We start from the raw sequence: 21,053 nt of genomic DNA, 5'->3' as shown, positions 1-21,053 counted from the left end.
GAAAGGGTACATGCACCCCGATGTTTATAGCAGCAATGTCCACAATAGCCAAACTGTGGAAAGAGCCAAGATGTCCATCGACCGATGAATGGATAAAGAAGAGGTGGTATATATATACAATGGAATATTATGCAGCCATCAAAAGGAATGAAATCTTGCCATTTGCAACGACGTGGATGGAACTGGAGGGTGTTATGCTGAGCGAAATAAGTCAAAGAGAGAAAGACATGTATCATATGACCTCACTGATATGAGGAATTCTTAATCTCAGGAAATAAACTGAGGGTTCCTGGAGTGGGGGGTGGGGTGGGAGGGATGGGGTGGCTGGGTGATAGACATTGGGGAGGGTATGTGCTATGGTGAGCGCTGTGAATTGTGCAAGACTGTTGAATCACAGATCTGTACCTCTGAAACAAATAACGCAATATATGTTAAGAAAAAAAAAAAGGAAGAAGAGAACAGGAGGGGAAGAATGAAGGGGGGAAATCGGAAGAGGAGACAAACCATGAGAGACGACGGACTCTGAAAAACAAACTGAGGGTTTAGAGGGGAAGGGGGTGGGAGGATGGTTAGCCTGGTGATGGGTATTAAAGAGGGCACGTTCTGCATGGAGCACTGGGTGTTATGCACAAACAATGAATCATGGAACACTACATCGAAAACTAATGATGTAATATATGGTGATTAACATAACAATAAAAAATAAAAATAAATACAATGCAAATCTTCATCAGTACTTCTGACTTGTGGCTACAAGGTTCTTCAGAGCAAGGTGTTCCTTCTTCTGAAGATTATCTTCTAGGATGAATAAACGCCCATCCCCACTGTCCTGGCCAAGACAACATGGGCACAAAAAATTATCATACTAGCTCTGGGCACAAAATTCTGGCTATAAAATCAGGATCTACAAGGGAACTCAGTACTCTCTAAGCATTGGTTCTTTTCCACTGTGGAGTAAAACATACCCAAGGGAGAGCGAAGAACTGGATCTAACAAGTTTGGCTAGTGGAGTATCTGAGATATAAATACAAATCACAAATATGCTGGTTTCTAGATCATAGTAGTTATCACTGTCCATCTGGTCTTATTCACAACTAAAAATTATGAAAGCCACGTTTAAGATCCATCATTTCTATCCCCACAGCCATGCACAGAGAGGAGGCAGTCATGATATAGTTGGGTGCAGAGAGCAATCAGTTAAATGAATGCTTAATGAGCTTCTGCTGAACAGCACAAATGCACACCAGGCTCAAACCAACAGAGAGAAAAAACACATCCCTATTTCCTTGAGACCATGTTCTAAGAGGCCTTCAATGCAGAAAATTTATACAAATGCAAATCTTATCCCTGGAATGTTCTGAAATCCTATTAGATAACCTAAAATTAGGCCAGAGCTGACATGTTTACACCCCACTCATGGCCCAGGTTCCCCACTAGCTCCTGCAGAGTTTCTGTGCTTAAGGCCCCCACTTGTGGCCAAAGGTTCTCCAGATATAAGATATAAGGAAGACAAATACCAAAATGACAGATATAAACATATTTACACTAAATGTAAATGGACTAGACAACCCAAAGGCAGACATTGACACCATGAATTTTTAAAAATGAACCAACTGTATGCTATGAGAGACCAAAGTTAAAAACAGGGTGAAGCTAAATGCATGGAAAAAGATACACCATGGAAGGAGAAACCAAAAGTGGGCAAAAGTAGCTTTATTAATACTAGATAAAATGAGACAAAATAGACTTGATGACAAAAATCAATACTAAAAACATGATAAAAGGTCCAATCTCTCAGCAAGATTTAACAATTATAAACACACAGGCATCTAACAACACAGCTGTATAATACATGAAACTGCAGAGAATATAATCTTATATGCACAACATCCTAGAGATTCCACAAAAAATAACGTTAGAGCTAATAAATGAATTCAGCAAAATTGCAAGATACAAAAGCAACACATAAAAATCAGCTGAACAACCAAAAAATGTATTAAGAAAACATTCTAGGGGTGCCTGGGTGGCTCAGCTGGGCATCTGCCTTCGGCTCAGGTCATGATCCCAGGGTACTGGGATCAAACCCTGGGTTGGGCTCCCTGCTCAACAGGTAGTCTGCTTCTCCCTCTTCTCTGCTCCTCCCCCCTACTCCTGCTTGATCTCTCACACACATGCTCGTTCGCTCTCAGATAAATAAAACCTAAAGAAAGAGAGAGAGAGAGAGAGAAAGAAAGAAAGAAAGAAAAAAAAGAAGGAAAGAAGAAAGAAAACATTTCATTTACAACAGCATCAAAATTTTATTTTATTTTTTTTTTTATTTTTTAAAGATTTTATTTATTTATTTGACAGAGAGAGCCAGTGAGAGAGGGAACACAAGCAGTGGGAGTGGGAGAGGGAGAAGCAGGCTTCCCGCGGAGCAGGGAGCCCGATGCGGGGCTCGATCCCAGGACCCTGGGACCATGACCTGAGCCGAAGGCAGACGCCTAACGACTGAGCCACCCAGGCGCCCCAACAGCATCAAAATTTTAAAAAGGGACTTCTGGGGAAGATGGTGGAGTAGGAGGATCCTAAGTTTACCTCATCCAGTGAATACAACTAGATAACATCCACATCAATGTGAATAACCCAGCAAATGACCTGAAGGCTGGCAGACAGACTCTCCACAGCTAAATGTAGAGAAGAGGCCACAGAAAAGGTAGAAAGAGCAGAGAAATGGTCGAGAGCCAAATGGACCCACGGGACTGTCCTCCAGAGGGAGGTACACTATGAGCATAGAAAGGTGAAAGCAGCAGACCCCCATACAATGCACCAGCACAGGGTAGACGAATCCCCATAACATTTAGCTTTGAAAACCAGAGGGGCCTAACTTCACAAGTTCTTACAATCAGTGGGGCTTAATACCAGGAACTTTAAAAACCAGGAAGCTCAGCTCTGAGAGCCTGAGGGCGATAGGAAACTGAGTCCTCAGCCTTCAAGAGACAGCACAACAAACAGTCCCACCGAGATACAGCATAGAAGCAACATTTTGCAATGCCTGGGGTATATAGGAAGGAGATTTGTTTACTAATTTGGAGCATATGCTGGAGGGACAGGGATCTTTGGGAGACTTCTCCAGGAAAAAAAGAACTGGTAGGTGCCATCCCTACACCCCCCAACTCCCCAGCACAGATATAAGGACACCTTCAGGAACCAGTGCAGCACCAACACTCTACACCTAGCTTGCTTACAGCACACCTCACCCCCATGCACACCCCCACCAAATTAGCCAGCCTAGGCAGTTTTCCCAGGCAGCAGCAGGTCCTGCAGTGAGCCAGCTCGGACTTTGCAGGCACCGTGGAGCCCCACGCCTGCATTCTCCTGGGGACTGCCCCATCCAATTCACCCTTGGCTCACCCAAAGAGGTGCCACAAGCCTGGCAGTACACAAGCAGTCCCAATATAGACCAGCACCACTTCAAAATGACTCTGCCCAGGGAGAGGGTAAGATAACCACACACACCAGTCGGACAACAGCCCAGCAGTGAGCTGGGGGTAGACATTTGGTCTGACTGCAGGCCCCACCCACAATGAAAGATCCTCAGGGGACGACACAAGGAAAGCACCCTTCAGTTCAGTGTTTCTACAGTTTTGGCAAATGCCTGATCTGACTCATCTCAAGATCAAGACAGCCCCAGACTAACCCACTAACAACAAAAGGACCAAAACTTGACCACAACAGGCAAAGAGAGCCACCGCACATGACTGGACTGAAGGCAAATGCAGTTCAGCCACAACAGTAGGGCAAACACAATACACATAGAAGACATTCCTGAAATGCCAGGTTCTGGTGAACAGGAGACATTGCACTGTAAGGCACTTCAAGACCTCTTTTTCATAAGGCCATTATTTTCAGGAGCAGGAAATATAGCTTTCCTAAGACATAGAAACAGACACAGAAAGTTCAACTAAATGACAAGACAAAGGAATATGTCCCAAATGAAGGAACAGAAAAATCATGGCAAGAGACCAAAACAAAACAGAGATAAGTAATATGCCTTACAGAGAATTTAAAGTAATGATCATAAAGATACTGGACTTAAAAAAATAATAATAAAAGAAAAGATACTCAGTGGACTTGAGAAAAACATGGAGGACTTCAAGGAGACCTGTAAAAAAGAGAAAACATAAAAAAGAACCAATCAAAGATGAAGAACTCAATAAATGAAATTAAAAATACACTAGAGGAAACAAACAGTAGACTAGAGGAAACAGAACAATGGATCAGTGACCTGTAGGGCACAGTAACCAACTGCAATCAGGCTGAACCGGAGAGAGAAATAATAATAAAAAAATGAGAAGAGACTAAGGAAACTCAGCAACATCATCAAGCACAGTAACATTCTCATTATAGGGATCCAAGAAGGAAAAGAAAGAGAAAACAAAACAGAAAATTTATTTTAAGTAATAATACTGAAAACTTCCTAAATCTGGTGAAGAAAACAGAAATCTACATCCAGGAGGCACAGACAGCCACCAACAAAACCACTCAAGAAGATCCACAGGCAGACACAGTAATTACAATGGCAAAAAGTAGTGATAAAGTAAAAAATTTAATGCAGCAAAAGAAAAGGAGACAGTTACATACAAGGAAAACCCCATAGGGCTATCAGTGGATTTTTTAGGAGAAACATTGCAGGCCAGAAGAGAGTAGCATGATGTTTTTAAATGCTGAAAGAAAAAACCTGCAACCAAGAACACTCTATCCTGCAAGACAGAAGACATAGTTTCCTAGACAAACAAAATATAAAGAAATTCATCACCACTAAACCAACCTTACAAGAAATGTTCAAGGGGACTCTCTCTTGAGTGGAAAGGAAAGACCATAAGTAGGAGTAAGAAAAGTAGGAAGTATAAAGGCAGTAAAATTAAATACATATATACAATGATACTGATGGTAAGGGATTCACAAAAGGATATAAAGTATGATACCATATACATAAAAATGTTGGGGGGAGAGGAGTAAAGAATGGGTTCAAACTTAAGTAACCATCAACTTAACATACGCCTAAGATGTCATATATAAACCTAATGATAACCACAAATCAAAAACAAGTGATATGTAAAAAATAAAGAGAAAGGAATCTAAGTATATGCTAAAGAAAGCCGGCAAACCATGAAAGAAGAGAGCAAGAGAAGAAAAGAACAGAGAACTACAAAAACAAGTGTAAAACAAGTAACAAAATGGCAATAAACACATACTTATCAATAATTACTTTGAATGTAAATGGACTAAGGCTTCAATCAAAAGATAAAGAGTGACAGAATGGATAAAAAAGCAACACCCATTTATATGGTTCCAACAAGAGACTCATTTCAAACCTAAAGACATATACAGACTGAAAGGGAAGAGATGGAAAAGCATTTATCACGCAAATGAAAGTGAAAAGAAAACCAGGTTATCAACACTTATATGGCACAAAACAGACTTTAAAACAAAGACTGTAACAAGAGATGAAGAAGGACACTATATAGTAACAAAGGGGACAATCCAACAATTGTAATATTTATGCCCCCAACTTGGGAGCACCCAAATACATAAAACAATAACAAACATAAACTAATCAAGAGTAATACAACAATAGTAGGGGACTTTAATGCCCCGCTTACATCAATGGACAGATCATCCACACAGAAAATCAACAAGGAAACAGTGGCTTTGACTGACACTCTGGACTAAATAGATTTAACAGATATATTCAGAATATTCCATCCTAAAACACATTCTTTTCAAGTACACACAGAACATTCTCCAGAACAGATCACATGACACCACAAAACAAATCTCAACAAATTCAAAAAGACTGAAGTCATACCATGCATCTTTTCTGACCACAATGCTATAAAATTAGAAATCAACCACAAGAAAAATCTGGAGAGCAAAAATATATGGAGGTTAAATAACATGCTACTAAACAACGAATGGGTCAACCAGGAAATCAAAGAGGAAATAAAAAAATACCTGCAGACAAATAAAAATGAAAATACAACAATCCAAAATCTTAGGGATGCTGCAAAAGCAGTTCTAAGAGGGAAGTTTATAGCAATACAGGCCTGCCTCAAGAAGCAAGAAAAATCTCAAATAACCTGCCCTTACATCTAGAAGAGCTAGAAAAAGAACAATAAACAAAACCCCAAACCAGCAGAAAGAAGGAAATAGTAAGATTAGAATAAATATAAATAATAAACAAACAAAAAAAGCCACAACAGAACAATCAATGAAACCAGGAGCTGGTTCTTTGAAAAGATCAATAAAACTGATAAACTTCCAGCAAGACTCATTAAAGAACAAAGGTGTGGGGGGTGGGGGAAGGCAGAGAGAGGACTCAAATAAACAAAATCACAAATTAAAGAGGAGAAATAAACTGACACCACGAAAATACAAATGATTTTAAGAGAATATTATGAAAAACTATGTTAACAAACTGGACAACCTAGAAGAAATGGATAAATTCCTAGAAACATATAACTTCCAAAACTGAAGCAGGAAAAACAGAAAATTTGAACAGACTGATTACCAGCAATGAAACTGAATCAGTAATCAAAAAACCAACAAAGAGAAGTCCAGGAACAGACAGCTTCACAGGTGAATTCTACCAAATATTTAAAGACTTAATACCTATTCTTCTCAAACTATTCCAAAACACAGAAGAGGAAGGAAAACTTCCAAATTCATTCCATGAGGCCAGCATTACCCTGATACCAAAAGCAGATACCAAAAGCAGATAAAGACACCACTAAAAAAAAAACCCTACAGGACAATTTCTCTGGAACACAGATGCAAAAATCCTCAACAGATCAAGAGTTAAGTGTTGGAGGAGTAGGGGGGCCCTAAGTGTGTCTTGTCCCTTGAACACAGGTAGATTGTTATCAAATCATTCTGAAAACCCAATAAATTATTCAGAGGTCTGAGAAAACAAAACCGCAAGTCTACATGTAGAAAAGCAACCACCTTGGGGTGCCTGGGTGGCTCAGTTGGTTAAGCATCTGCCTTTGGCTCAGGTCATGATCCCAGGATCCTGGGATCAAGCCCCCCAACCCTGCTCAGCAGGGAGCCTATTTCTCCCCCTCTCTTTGCCCCTCCCCTCACTTGTGCTCTGTTATGTGCACGCTCATTCTCTCTCAAATAAATAAAATCTTAAAAAAAAACTAAACAACAACAACAAACATAATAATATTCATATCATAGAGTCCCAGAAAATGAAGAGAGAGAAAAATAGCTGAAAACTTCCCTAATCTGGGGAAGGACACAGACATCAAAATCCAAGAAGCACAGAGAACTCCCATTATATTCAACAAAAGCCAACCATCGCTAAGGTATATACTAGTCAAATTCACAAAATACACAGACAAGGAAAGAATCCTGGCAGAAACAAGGGGAAAAAAGTCCTTAACCTACAAGGGAAGACAGATCAGACTTACAGCATATCTGACCACAGAAACGTGGCAAGCCAGAGAAAAATGGCAGGAAATATTCAAAGTGCTGAATGGAAAAAATATGCAGCCAAGATTTCTTTATCCAAAAGGCTGTCATTCAGAATAGGAGAGATAAAGAGTTTCCCAGCAAAAACTACAGGAGTTCATGACCACAAAATCAGCCCTGGAAGAAATTTTAACAGGGACTCCTTGAGTGGAGAAAAACCCAAAAGCAACAAAGACTAGAAAGGACCAGAGAACATGAGCAGAAACACCAACTCTACAGGTAACACAATGGCACTAAATTCACATCTTTCAAAAATCACTCTGGGGGCGCCTGGGTGGCTCAGTTGGTTAAGCCACTGCCTTCGGCTCAGGTCATGATCCCGGAGTCCTGGGATCGAGTCCCGCATCGGGCTCCCGGCTCGGCGGGCGGCCTGCTTCTCCCTCTGACCCTCTCCCCTCTCGTGCTGTTTCTCTCTCTCTCAAATAAATAAATAAATAAAATCTTAAAAAAAAAAAAATCACTCTGAATATAAATGGATGAAATGCTCCAATCAAAAGAGATAGGATATCAGAATGGATAAAAAAGATCCATCTACATGCTGCCTCAAGAGACTCATTTTAGACAGAAAGACACCTTCACATTGAAAGTGAAGGAATGGAGAAGCATCTGTCATGCTAATGGATGTCAAAAGAAAGCCAGAGTAGCCATACTTAAATGAGAAAAACTAGGATTTAAACAAACGACTGTAACAAGAGATGAAGGACATTATATCATAATTAAGGGGTCTATCCATCAAGAAGATCTAACAATTGTAAATATTTATACCCCCAACTTGGGAACACCCAAATATATAAATCAATTAATAACAAACATAAAGAAACTCATTGATGGGGCACCTGGGTGGTTCAGCTGGTTAAGCAACTGACTATTTCGACTCAAAGGGTCATCTCCTCAGAGTCCTGGGATCAAGCCACACATCTGGTTCTGCGCTCAGCAGGGATTCTACTTGAGGATTTCTCTCCTCCCTCTGCCCCTCTTCCTGCTCTCTTTCTCTCTCTCTAATAAGTAAATAAAACTTAAAAAAAAAAAAAACACCTCATTGATAATATGATAGTAGGGGACTTTAACGTCCACTTAGAGCAATGGACAGATCACTTAAGCAGAAGATCAATAAGCAAATAAAGACTTTGAATGATGCAATGGACCAGATGGACTTAACAGAAATATTCAGAAAATTTCATCCTAAAGGAGCAGAATACACATTCTTTTCAAGTACACATGGAACACTCTCCAGAACTGATCACATACTTGGTCATAAATCAGGACTCGACCAGTACAAAAAGACAGATCATGCAAGCATATTATCAGACCACAGTGCAATGAAACTTGAAGTCAACCACAAGGTTAAAGAACATCTCCTAAAGAACAAATGAGTTAACAGGAAATTTAAGAAGAAATTAAGAAGCCCATGGAAGCAAATGAAAATGAAAACATGACAGTCCAAAACCTTTGGGATGCAGCAAAGGCAATCTTAAGAGGGAAGTAGTTGCAATACAGGCCCACCTCAAGAAGCGAGATAAGTCTCAAACACAACCTTACCTTACACCTAACGGAGCTAGAACAAGAACATCAAATAAAGCATAAGGCCAGGAGAAGAAAGGAAATAATAAAAATTAGAGCAGAAATAAATGATGTAGGAACAAAAAAAAAAAAAAAAACCCCAGTAGAACGGAGTAATGAAATTAAGAGGTGGTTCTTAAAAAGAATTAATAAAATTGATAAACCCCTGGCCAGACTTATCAAAAAGAAAAAAGACCTAAATAGATAAAATCATGAATGAAAGAAAAGAGGTCACAACCAACACCACAGAAATACAAACAACTACAAGAGAATATGATGAAAAATTATATGCCAACAAACTAGGCAACCTGGAAGAAATGGACAAATTCCTAGAACCTTACAAACTATGAAAACCGAAACAGGAAGAAATAGAAAATTTGAACAGACCCATAACCAGCAAAGAAATCGAGTCAATAATAAAAAATCTCCCAACAAACAAAAGTCCTGGGCCAGATGGCTTCCTAGGGGAATTCTACCAGACACTGAAAGAAGAGTTAATACCCATTCTTCTCAAACAGTTCTAAAAAATAGAAATGGAAGGAAAACTTTCAAACTCATTCTATGAAGCCAGCATTACAATGATTCCAAAACAAGGCAAAGATCTCACTAAATAGGAGAATTACAGGTCAATATCCCTGATGAACCTGGATGTAAAAATTCTCAATAAAATACTAGCAAATCGAATGCAACAGTACCTTAGAAGAATTATTCACCACACTCAGGTGGGACTTATTCCTGGGCTGCAAGCCTGGTTCAATATTTGCAAATCAATCTATGTGATACACCACATTAATAAAAGAAAGGATAAGAACCATATGATCTTCTCAATAGATGCAGAAAAAGCATTTGACAAAATACAGCAGCCTTTCTGGATCAGAACCCTCAACAAAGTAGGTATAGATGGAACATATCTCAACATCATAAAGGCCATTTATGAAAGATCCACACTCAATCAATTGAGCTACCCTGGTGCCCCTGCAAACAACATATCTGATAAAGGGTTAGTATCCAAAACCTATAAAAAACGTGCACCACCACATACTTACTGAAAGGATATAAAAATACAGATTCAAAGGGGTACGTGCACCCAGATGTTTACAGCAACATTATCAACAATAACCAAACTATGGAGAGAGCCCAAATGTCCATCAACTGATGAATGGACAAAGAAGATGTAGTGTAATATATATGCAATGGAATATTACTAAGCCATCAAGAAAAATGAAATCTTGCCATTTGCAACAATGTGGATGGAGCTAGATTATATTATGCTAAGTGAAATAAGTCAGAGAAAGACAAATACCATATGATCACTCATATGTGGAATTTAAGGCAGAAAACAGATGAACATATGGGAAGGGGAAAAGAAAAAAGGAGAAAGGGAAACAAACCATAAGAGACTCTTAACAATAGAGAACAAACTGAGGGTTGATGGAGAGAGGAGGGTGTGGGGTAGACTAGATGGGTGATGGGTATTAAAGAGGGCACTTGTTGTGATGAGCAATGGGTGTTGTATGTAAGTGATGAATCACTGAATTCTACTCCAGAAACCAAAATAATAAATAAAAATAAAAATCGTCAACAAAATACTAGCAAATCAACCAACTATGCATTAAAAATAATCATTCACCACGATCAGTAGGATTATTGCCAGGAGGCAAGGGTGGTCAATATGTGCAAATCAATCAATGTGATATATCGTATCAATAAGAGAAAGGATAAAAGCCATATAATGCTTTCAACAAATGCAGAAAAAGCATTTGACAAAATACAACATCCATTCATGATAAAAACTCAACAAACCTAGAGTTAGAGGGAACATATCTCAACTTAATAAAGGCCTTATGTGAAAAACCTACAGTGAACATCATACTCAATGGGAAAAAACAGAGCTTTTCCCAGATCAGGAAAAAGACAAAGATGTCCACTCTCACCACTTTTTTCCAACATAATACTAGAAGTCCTAGTCACAGCAATCAGACAACAAAATGAAATAAAAGGCATCCAAATTGGTAAGGAAGCAGTAAAACTTCCACTATTTGCAGATGATATGATAATATATAGAGAATTGGAAGACTCCATCAAAAAACTACTAGAACTCATAAACAAATTCAGTAAAATCCCAGGATACAAAAATCAATGTGCAGAAATATGTTTCATTTATACAACTAATAATGAAACAGCAGAAAGAGAAATTTTAAAAAATCCCATTTACACTTACACCAAAATTAATAAGATATCTGAGAATTAACCTAACCCAGGAGGTGAAAGACCTGTACTCTGAAAACTGTAAAACACTGATGAAAGAAATGAAGATGACACAAAGAAATGGAAAGACAGTCCATGCTCATGGATTAGAAGAATAAATATTGGGGCGCCTGGGTGGCTCAGTCGGTTAAGCGACTGCCTTCGGCTCAGGTCATGATCCTGGAGTCCCGGGATCGAGTCCCACATCGGGCTCCCTGCTCTGCGGGGAACCTGCTTCTCCCTCTCCCCCTCCCCCTGCTTGTGTTCCCTCTCTCGTTGTGTCTCTCTCTGTCAAATAAATAAATAAAATCTTAAAAAAAAAAAAAAAAAAGAAGAATAAATATTGTTACAATGTCTATACTACCCAAAACAATGGACAGATTTAATGCAATCCCTATCCACACACCAACAGCATTTTTCACAGAACTAGAACAACCTTAAATTTATACAGGACCACAAAAGTCACCAAATAGCCAAAGCAATTTTGAAAAAGAAAAGCAAAACTGGAAGTATTATTCCAGACTTCACATTATATTACAAAGCTGTAGTAACCAAAACAGTACGGTACTGGCCCAAAAACAGACACACAGATCAGTGGAACAGAATAGACAACCTAGAAGTAAACTCACAACTATATGGTCAACTAATTTTCGACAAAGCAGGAAAGAATATGCAATGGAAAAAAGACAGTCTCTTCAACAAATAATATGGGGAAAACTGGTTAGCTACATGCAAAAGAATGAAACTGGACCACTTTCTTGTACCATACACAAAAACAAACTCAAAATGGATTAAAGACCAGGACGCCTGGGTGGCTCAGTCAGTTAAGCATCTGCCTTCGGCTCAGGTCATGATCCCAGAGTCTTGGGACCGAGTCCTGCATTAGGCTCCTTGCTCAGTGGGGAGTCTGCTTCTCCCTCTGCCTGCCACTCCCCCTGTTCATGCTCTCTCTCCCTCTCTCTCTCTCTGACAAATCAATCAATCAATCTTTAAAAAAAAAAAAGTGGATTAAAGACCCAAATGTGAGACATGAAACCATCAAAATCCTAGATGAGAGCACAGGCAGTAATTTCTCTGACATTGGACACAGCAATAAAAGCAAAAATAAACTATTGGAACTACATTAAAATAAAAAGCTTCTGCATAGCAAAGGTAACAATCAACAAAACTAAAAGGCAACCTATGGAATGGGAGAAGTTATTTGCAAAAGACATATCTGATAAAGGGTTAGTGTTCCAAATATGTAAAGAACCAATACAACTCAACACCCAAAAAACAAATGATTCAATTAAGAGGTGATCAGAAGATATGAACAGACATTTCTCTAGAGAAGACGTACAGATGGCCAAGAGATACATCACTCAACATCTGGGAAAATCAAATGCAAATCAAAACTACAATGAGATATCACCTCACACCTGTCAGAATGGCTAAAATCAAAAACACAAGAAACAAGTGTTGTTAAGAATGTGGAGAAAAAAGAACCCTTGTGCACTGTTGCCGGGCATGCAAACTGGTGCAGCCAATCTGGAAAGCAATAAAGAAGCTCCTCAACAAGTTAAAAATAGAATTACCCTATGATCCAGTAATCCCACTATTGGGTATTTACCCAAAGAATAGTAAAACACTACTTTGAAAAGATATACGCACCCACCCCTACATTTATTGCAGCATTATTTTCAATAGTCAAATTATGGAAGTGACTCAAGCGTTCATCAATAGATGAATAAAGAAGATGAGATATATATATACACAATCCAGTATTATTCAGCCATAAAAAAAAAAAAGAATGAAATCTTGCCATTTACAACAACATGGATGGATCTATAAGGCTAACTAAAATATGTCAGCCAGAGAAAGACAAATAGCATATGATTTCACTCATGTGTGGAATTTAAGGAACAAAATAAATTAAGAAAGAAAAAATGAGACAAACCAAAAAACAGACTCTTAACTATAGACAACAAACTGATGGTTACCAGAGGAGAGGTGGGTGGAGGGATGGGTGAAACAGATGAAGGGGATTAAGAGTACACTTACCTTGATGAGCAGTGAGTAATGTATAGAATTGTTGAATCACTATATTGTACACCTAAAACTAATATAACACTGTATGCTAACTACAATGGATGCCAACTATACCAGAATTAAAATAAAATTTAAAACAGGAAAGAAAAATATATTTAATAATAGATTTAACCAAGAGGTGAAAGATTTGTACACTAAAAATACAAAACACTGCTGAAAGTAATTGAAGACACAAATAAATATATTTCATGTCCCTGGACTGGAAGACCTAATATTGTTAAGATGACAACATAGCCTAAAGCCATCTACAGATTTGATGTAATGTCTTTCAAAATTCCAACAGTATTTTTTGCAAAAATAGAAAATCATGCCCCAAAATTAATATGGAACTGCAAAGTACCCAGAATAGCCAAAAGAATCTTGAAAAACATCAACAAAGTTGGAGGTACTTACTGAAGTCAAATGTGGTACTGGCATAAAGACTGACAAACTGACTGATAACAGAATAGACAGCCCAGAAATAAACTCTTGCATATATAGTCAGTGATTTTCAACAAGGGTGTCAAGACCATTGCATGGGAAAAGGACAGTCTTTTTAACAAATAGTGCTGGGAAAACTGGATATTTGCATGCAAAAGAATTAAACTGGGCCATTACCTTACACTATCTACAAAAGTTAACTCAAATAAACAAGCTAAACAAAAGAGCTAAAACTGTAAAACTCTTGGAAGGAAATATGTAGGAAAAGCTTATGACACTGGATTTGGCAACAATTTCTTAGATATGTCACCAAAACACTGGCAACAAAGAAAAAAATAAATAAACTAGACATGAAAATGAAAAACTAGCACACCCACCCAAGGATGGTGTCAATGAGTGAAAAGACAACTTGCAGAATGGGAGAAAATATCCACAAATCATATATTTGATGGGAGACTGATATTTAAAATATATAAAGAATTCCTAGGACTCAACAGCAAAAAGACAAACAACATGATTAAAAAATGTACAAAGGACTTGAACAGACCTTTCTCCAAAGATATATGAATGGCAAATAAGTATAGGAAAAGATGCTCAACATTTCTAATCATTAGGAAAATGCAAATCAAAACCAGAATGAGATACCATTTCACACCCATTAGGATGGCTATTATCAAAACCAAAAAACCAGAAAAAAGTGTTGGTAAGGACGTGAAGAAATTGGAACCCCTGTACACTGCTGGGAATGCTGGTGCAGCTGCTGTGGAAAACAGTATGGCAATTCCTAAAAAAAAAACCCAAAAACTAACATTGAATTACCATATGATCCAGCAATTCCACTTCTGGGTATATACCCAAAAGAACTGAAAACAGGATCTGAAAGAGGTATCTGTACACCCATGTTCATAGTAGCATTCTACAATAATAAAAGGTGGGAACAGCCCAAATGTCCATCAACAGATGAATGGACAAAGAAAATATGGTATATACATACAATTGAATATTATTCAACCTTAAAAGGAATTAAGTTTTGATACATGATACAAATGGATGACCTTGCAGACATACTAAATGAAATAAGCCAGAAACAAAAGGACATATATTGTACAACTGTACTTATATAGGTATCTGAAATAGTCAAGTTCATAGAAAGTAGAACGGTGGTTGCCAGGTGCTGGGGAAATATACGAATGTGGACATTTTGTTTAATGGGCACAGAATTTCAGTTTGGGATGATGAAAAAGTTCCGGAGATGAATAGTGGTGATGGCTGCACAACAATTTAATGTATTTAATTCTCCTAAACTGTACACTTGAAATGGTTAATATGGTAAATGTTAGGTTATTTAACATTTTCCTTAGTAAAATAAAATCAGGTAGGGTGATTCCTCCAATTTATTTTTGTTTTTAAACATTTTTAAAGCTATTCTAGTTTATTTCCCCCTTCATATAAAGTTTAAAATCAGTTTGTCTTTTATTTATACATCCTGTGGAGGTTTCTTTAAAAAAATTAAACATAGGGGACCTGGGTGGCTCAGTTGGTTGAGCGTCCAACTCTTGATTTCAGCTCAGGTCATGATCTCATGGGTCATGAGACAGAGCCCGGCATCGGTCTCCACACTCAGCGAGGGGTCTGCTTGAGATTCTCTCTCTCCCTCTGCCCCTCCCCCCACTCGTGTGCTCCCTCTTTCTCTGAAGTAAATACAGAAATCTTAAAAAAATTTGTTTTTAATTAAACATAAATTTTCTTACGACACAGCAATAACACTGTTAGGTTTCTACCTAAAAGAAAATAAAACATATACCCATATAAAGACTTGCACATGAGTCTTTACAGCAGCATTATTCATAACAGGCAAAAAATGAAAACAACCAATAGTTCATCATCTGGCAAATGGATAAACAAAAGGTGATATATCCATACAATGGAATACAATATACCAAAAAGAAATGAAATACTGATACATGCTACAACAGAAATGAACTCCAAAAACGGCATTTTAAGTGAAAGAAGCCACACATAAAGACTACAAATTGTATACTTTCCTTTATGTTAAATTGTCAGAAAAGGCAACTCTACCAAAGACAGAAAATAAATAAATAAATCAGTGATTAGCTAGAGTAGGGTTAGAAATGGGGATTACCTATTCAGTCATGTGGAATCTTACTATTCTAAAGCTGGATTATGGTGATGGCTGTACAACCCTGTAAATCTACTATAAATCACTGCATGATTAAAGTAGGTTAATTATGTACATTATACCTCAATAAAGTTGTTTAAAATATTTTTTTGCTGAGATATTTGACTGGAATTGTGTTAAATATATAGATCAACTTGGAGAGAACTGACACCGTTACTATGTTGAGTGTTCCAACCCCAGACCATAGCATGCTTCTCCATTTATTTACATTTTTTTCACTCATTTGTTTTCATTCATCAGCATTTTGTCGTTTTCAGGACATAGATCCTGTGTTTTTAGATTTATATCTAAGTATTTGATTTTTTTGAAGCTACTGAAAATGATATTTTAAAATTTCACTCTCTAATCATACATTGCTAGTATACAGAGTGACTGATGTGTGTTGACTTTGTATTTTGTGACCTTGCTAATCTCACTTACTAGTCCTAATAGCATTTTCATAGATGCCTTGAATTTTCTATATAGATTATCACATCTGCAAATAAGAGACAGTTTCATTTTCCCTGCCAACTTGCATGCCTTTTATTTCTTTTTCTGTCCTATTGAACTGGCTAAAATAAAGTTCTTAAATTATGTAGATGTAATTAATCCATATTATCCCATGACTGCTAAGAGCTGGCTAAATTTTAGTAGCAAAAACAATAAAAGTAGCTTAAACAGGTTAGTTACTTAAAACTCCACCTTTATAAAATACATTTTTCTTTTTTTTTTTTTAAATTTTTTTTTTTAAGATTTTATTTATTTATCTGAGAGAGAGAGACTGAGAGAGAGAGAGCACGAGAGGGGGGAGGGTCGGGAGGGTCAGAGGGAGAAGCAGACTCCCTGCCGAGCAGGGAGCCCGATGCGGGACTCGATCCCGGGACTCCAGGATCATGACCTGAGCCAAAGGCAGTCGCTTAACCAACTGAGCCACCCAGGCGCCCATAAAATACATTTTTCTAATATAAAAACGTCAGAAAACATAGCACTAATGGTAACTGTCACTTCTACAGTATTTTCCTATATTCTCATTTGCTCTTCATGAAAATCTAAGAGGTACGTTTCCCATGTCACCAAAGAAGGAAAATGAGTCAAGGCAGGCCAAGCAATGTGCCCACTTGGCCTCAGATAATCATGTTGGAGCAAACAGACATCAACAATCAAAGCAGCAGACTTACCAAGACCCAACTTTATCTCACCTGCTTAAGTCTCTGTCATCCAGGCACTGAGCTGACCTCTCTATAAGGTGGTGCTAGTGAAACACAAATCAAAAGCCAGAACACATCACAGAGTGAGAGGGACAACTGGGGAGTGGGGAGCCAAGTGCTCCTGGAGTGGTGCATGAGCAAGCACGTTCCGTAAAAGAATCACAGGTGATTCAGTAAGTGTGTGAGGGTGAGGTCCTAGGATCTAACATTTGGGGCAAGGTATTTTGGGCAGATTCCTTCTAATTTTTAACCTGAAGTATGTGAGTAAGATGACTGGATTCAAAATCTGGCTCTACTATTCACCAGGCATATAATCTTGGATACATACTTCATTTCTCTTTGTCAATTTCCTCATCCAATAACTGCACCTACCTTTGACAGTTGTGAGAATAATTAGTATGTAAAGAACTCAGAATATGAGTTAGCAACACTGCCTATTTCTGTAACTAAAGTTTTATTAAAACACAGCCACACTCTCATCACATATTGTCTATGCTGCTTTGATGTTACAACAGTAGAATGATGTAGTTGTGATAAAGACCATATGGCCCCCAAAGGCATAAATATTCTCTATCTGGACCTTTACAGGAGAAATAACCCTGGCTTAGAACAATGCTGGAGCACAGGTATTCAAGAAATGTTAGCTATTATTTTAACCCAAACTCAGTTCCAGAATGGTAAGCTTGAGTATGTGCACAAAGATATAAACAAAAGCACTGACTGTGGTGGTGACAAATGTGAAAGAACAGTATCAATTAACAAGAGGCTGATTAAACAAATTATAATCCACCCATACCATGGAACACTATACAGCCATTAAAAAGAATGAAGGAGGGGCGCCTGGGTGGCTCAGTCGGTTAAGCATCTGCCTTTGGCTCAGGTCATGATCTTGGGGTTCTGGGACCCCTGCTCAGCAGGGAATCTGCTTCTCCCTCTCCCTGTGCCCCTCCCCCTGTTCATGCATACGCAAGCTCTCTCACTCACTCTCTCTCAAATAAATAAATAAAATGTTAAAAAAAAAAGAATGAAGGAAAATCTGTGTTTATATACTGTATATGCCAACATGTAAGGATCTCCAAGATCTTTAAATGAACCAAAGTCATTAAGTGGAAAGCTATGATGATATATGCAATATATAATCTCATTATGTTACCAAAAGAACACAAAAAAACAGAAACTACATGTATGCACAGAAAAGGCTATACAGTACCACAGAAGCACTGAGGGAATTTCACTTTTAATGTATATAGTTCTGTACTTTTCTATTTTTAAATAAGTGGGCATTTTATAATTTTTCTCATGACTTAAAAATATTATTTGAGGGGCACCTGGGTGGTTCAGTTGGTTTCCCCTCTGGTGGTGATCTCCGGTGGCGGGATCCAGCCAACCAGGGGCTCAGGGTTGGGTGGGGAGTAGGCTTGAGATTCTTTCTCTCTGCCCCTCGCCCCCCACTCATACACTGCTCTCTCATGTGCTCCCTCTCAAATAAATGGACAAATCTTTAAAGAAATATATTATTTTAATCTCTGAGGTTGTATCCTACATGTCTACTTTTCAAAACTTTATGTCTTTACCCCTCAGGGACAAACCAGAAAATAGATTAATCTCAAATGCATTACGCTAAGTGAACTAAGCCACACTCAAAGGCCACATATTCTGGAAAAAGCAAAATGCAGAAATGGAGAACTCAGGTGTTGCCAAGAGTTGTGAATGGGGGGAGGGGTTGCCTACAGAGAGACAGCTGAAGGAATCTGGTGGGTGACAGAGCTGTTCTGTATCTTGATTGTGATGGGAGTCCTATGACCATGCATTTGTCAAAACTCATAACCCTACACCAAAAAGCAAACTTTACTACATGCAAGTTTAAAAATAAATCCAAATAAACACACATACAAAAAAATAAAACAACAGAAAATTTTTCTTTGAGCGACCTATCAGCACACAAACATATGTGTTAACACAGGAAATGTTTTCCACCACAATTCTGTTTGCCTCTGTCACGGAGATGATGCTGCAGAGGAAGAAGGCAGCAGGGAATCAAACATTAGCACCACATTCCTACTGAATTCCTACAAATGCAGACTTGCCGTGGTCCACATTTAAATAATAGTGATTTCTTTTCAGCTCTGTGCCTGCACATCTACACTTCACACGGAAAACCACTACGACATTCAGGGATAAGGGACAGCAGAGGTGGGACCCTTTAATGGTCCAGGCACAGAAATGCAGCCTCGGGCTACTGAACTGGAGAGGATTTTCTGGCACAATCACCAAGCTACTCCGAGTTGGTGACGGAGTGTCAAGCACACCAATCTGATATACAGCACCAGGTATCACTGCCGCTTCAATCACGAATCATTTAAAGAATAATATTAGAAATTAGGAATAATATTAGAAAAAGGCCAAGAAATTCCCCTGGGCTCACGAAGCGGCAAAAACTGTCCAGTGTGGCACACAGCACCCTCTCTACAGCACTCCAAAGTCTCAGTTGCCCACAGAAGGGCAGATCATCTAACACTGGGTTTAATAAGCAATTGCTATCTGTACTCTTCAGACATAACACTAGAGTGGACATGGTCTGGACGCCTCTCCCAGCTTAAAAAACACTACTTAAACCCCATTTCCAAATTACTCTCACCATTTTTCTCGCACCCACAACATGCTGCAAACTAAACGCACGCATTTCAGGCTTAAAATACACAATTCAGTATGGCTGTGCGGAACAGCGCTGCCCACTTAATCCGGCGCGTTAACAAAGCCCAAAACTCCTGTCCAAGAATCTGCAAAATGGTTTCGCTTGGCCAGAGTCTCCCTCCTTCCCTCAGAGAGGGGCACAAAACAAGCAAAAACTGGTTCGGGTCTAGTCGCACGGTACTAGTCCAGGCTGCCTGCGCCTTACTTTCCAACAATAACTACAAAACACCAATATACCCTCCCCACTGGAGCTCTGCCACGTGCCGGGGGCTAGGGATCCCGGACGCCGGCGCAGGGGCCGGGGGCGCGGGGTCGGAGGTCAGGGGCCGGAGGGCTTTGGGGCAGGGAATGAGAGGGTGTCCAAGGGCGCACAGGCCGGGATGCGCTGGTGCTGAGGGTTCGGAGGCACGGAAACTGGCGTGCGGGGGCCGGGGCGATCCCGGGAGGCCGCGCCGCCGGGGAGGCCGCGCCGCGGAGAACCAAGTCCTAGCCGCCCGCGAGGCCAGGGTGCGGCCCCGCTGCCGCAATGCCCGACTCGGTTCCGAGGGCCGCCCGGACCCCACAGGGGTTGCAGGGCTGGCCGGGGGCAGCAGCCTTCCTCACCTGGGTCGACGGCGGCGGCGGCTCCGGGGGTCCCACGCGGGCCCTGGGAGTTTCCTGGCTGAGTGAGTCACTCGGGCGGGCCGGGAATGCGCCAGGAAACACCCGGCCTCCTCCCCTTCCTCCCGGGGCGGGGGCTCTCCCGGCTCGGCCTCTTCCTCCCGGCGCTCCTCCCTCTGCGCTCGGGCCGCGGCCCTGGCTGCTCCCTCCTTTGCGCCGGGCACCCTCCACCGCCCCGCGGATCCTGCCGGGCAGCGCACGCTGTAAGGAGGCGACCGAGAGGCCCTGTCCGCGCTCTCCTCTGGCCGCCTAAGGTGCTTCCTAGGGAGATCTCCGAAGGCCACCTGACGGCTCCGGTGACCTCAGCTCTGCGTGGGACCGCTGGGGAACACTGCTCTGGGACTCCCCCGGTGGGAGCCGCCCGGCCCATGGAGGAAAAGGGGCGGGGATCCGCACACTGCTCCGGGGATACATGGGATCAGGGCTGTGGATGGATGGGCTGCCGAAGAGGCTTGGGGTGGGGTGGGGGGAGGCACCCA

At 40.0% G+C, this 21,053-nt stretch overlaps 1 protein-coding gene across 2 annotated transcripts in view; it reads right to left on the bottom strand.

The window, feature by feature from the left end:
- The window catches only part of CYFIP1 (cytoplasmic FMR1 interacting protein 1), a 118,321-nt gene extending 97,685 nt beyond the window's left edge, over positions 1 to 20,636 (bottom strand). Inside the window, exon 1 of one of the 2 annotated variants that reach the window (XM_081831459.1) lies at positions 20,518 to 20,636. The gene's annotated coding sequence lies outside the window, so the exon portion shown is untranslated. The remainder of the gene's footprint in view (positions 1 to 20,517) is intronic. The other variant, XM_081831460.1, reaches the window with a different exon arrangement.
- Between the last annotated feature and the right edge of the window lie 417 nt (positions 20,637 to 21,053).

The sequence above is a fragment of the Leptonychotes weddellii genome, chromosome 9 (assembly GCF_054177405.1).
Source record: "Leptonychotes weddellii isolate Sample4059 chromosome 9, ASM5417740v2, whole genome shotgun sequence".
Classification (NCBI taxonomy): domain Eukaryota; kingdom Metazoa; phylum Chordata; class Mammalia; order Carnivora; family Phocidae; genus Leptonychotes; species Leptonychotes weddellii.
The sequence above is the reverse complement of the archived record's forward strand: the minus strand, read 5'-3'. Positions and strand labels throughout refer to the sequence as shown.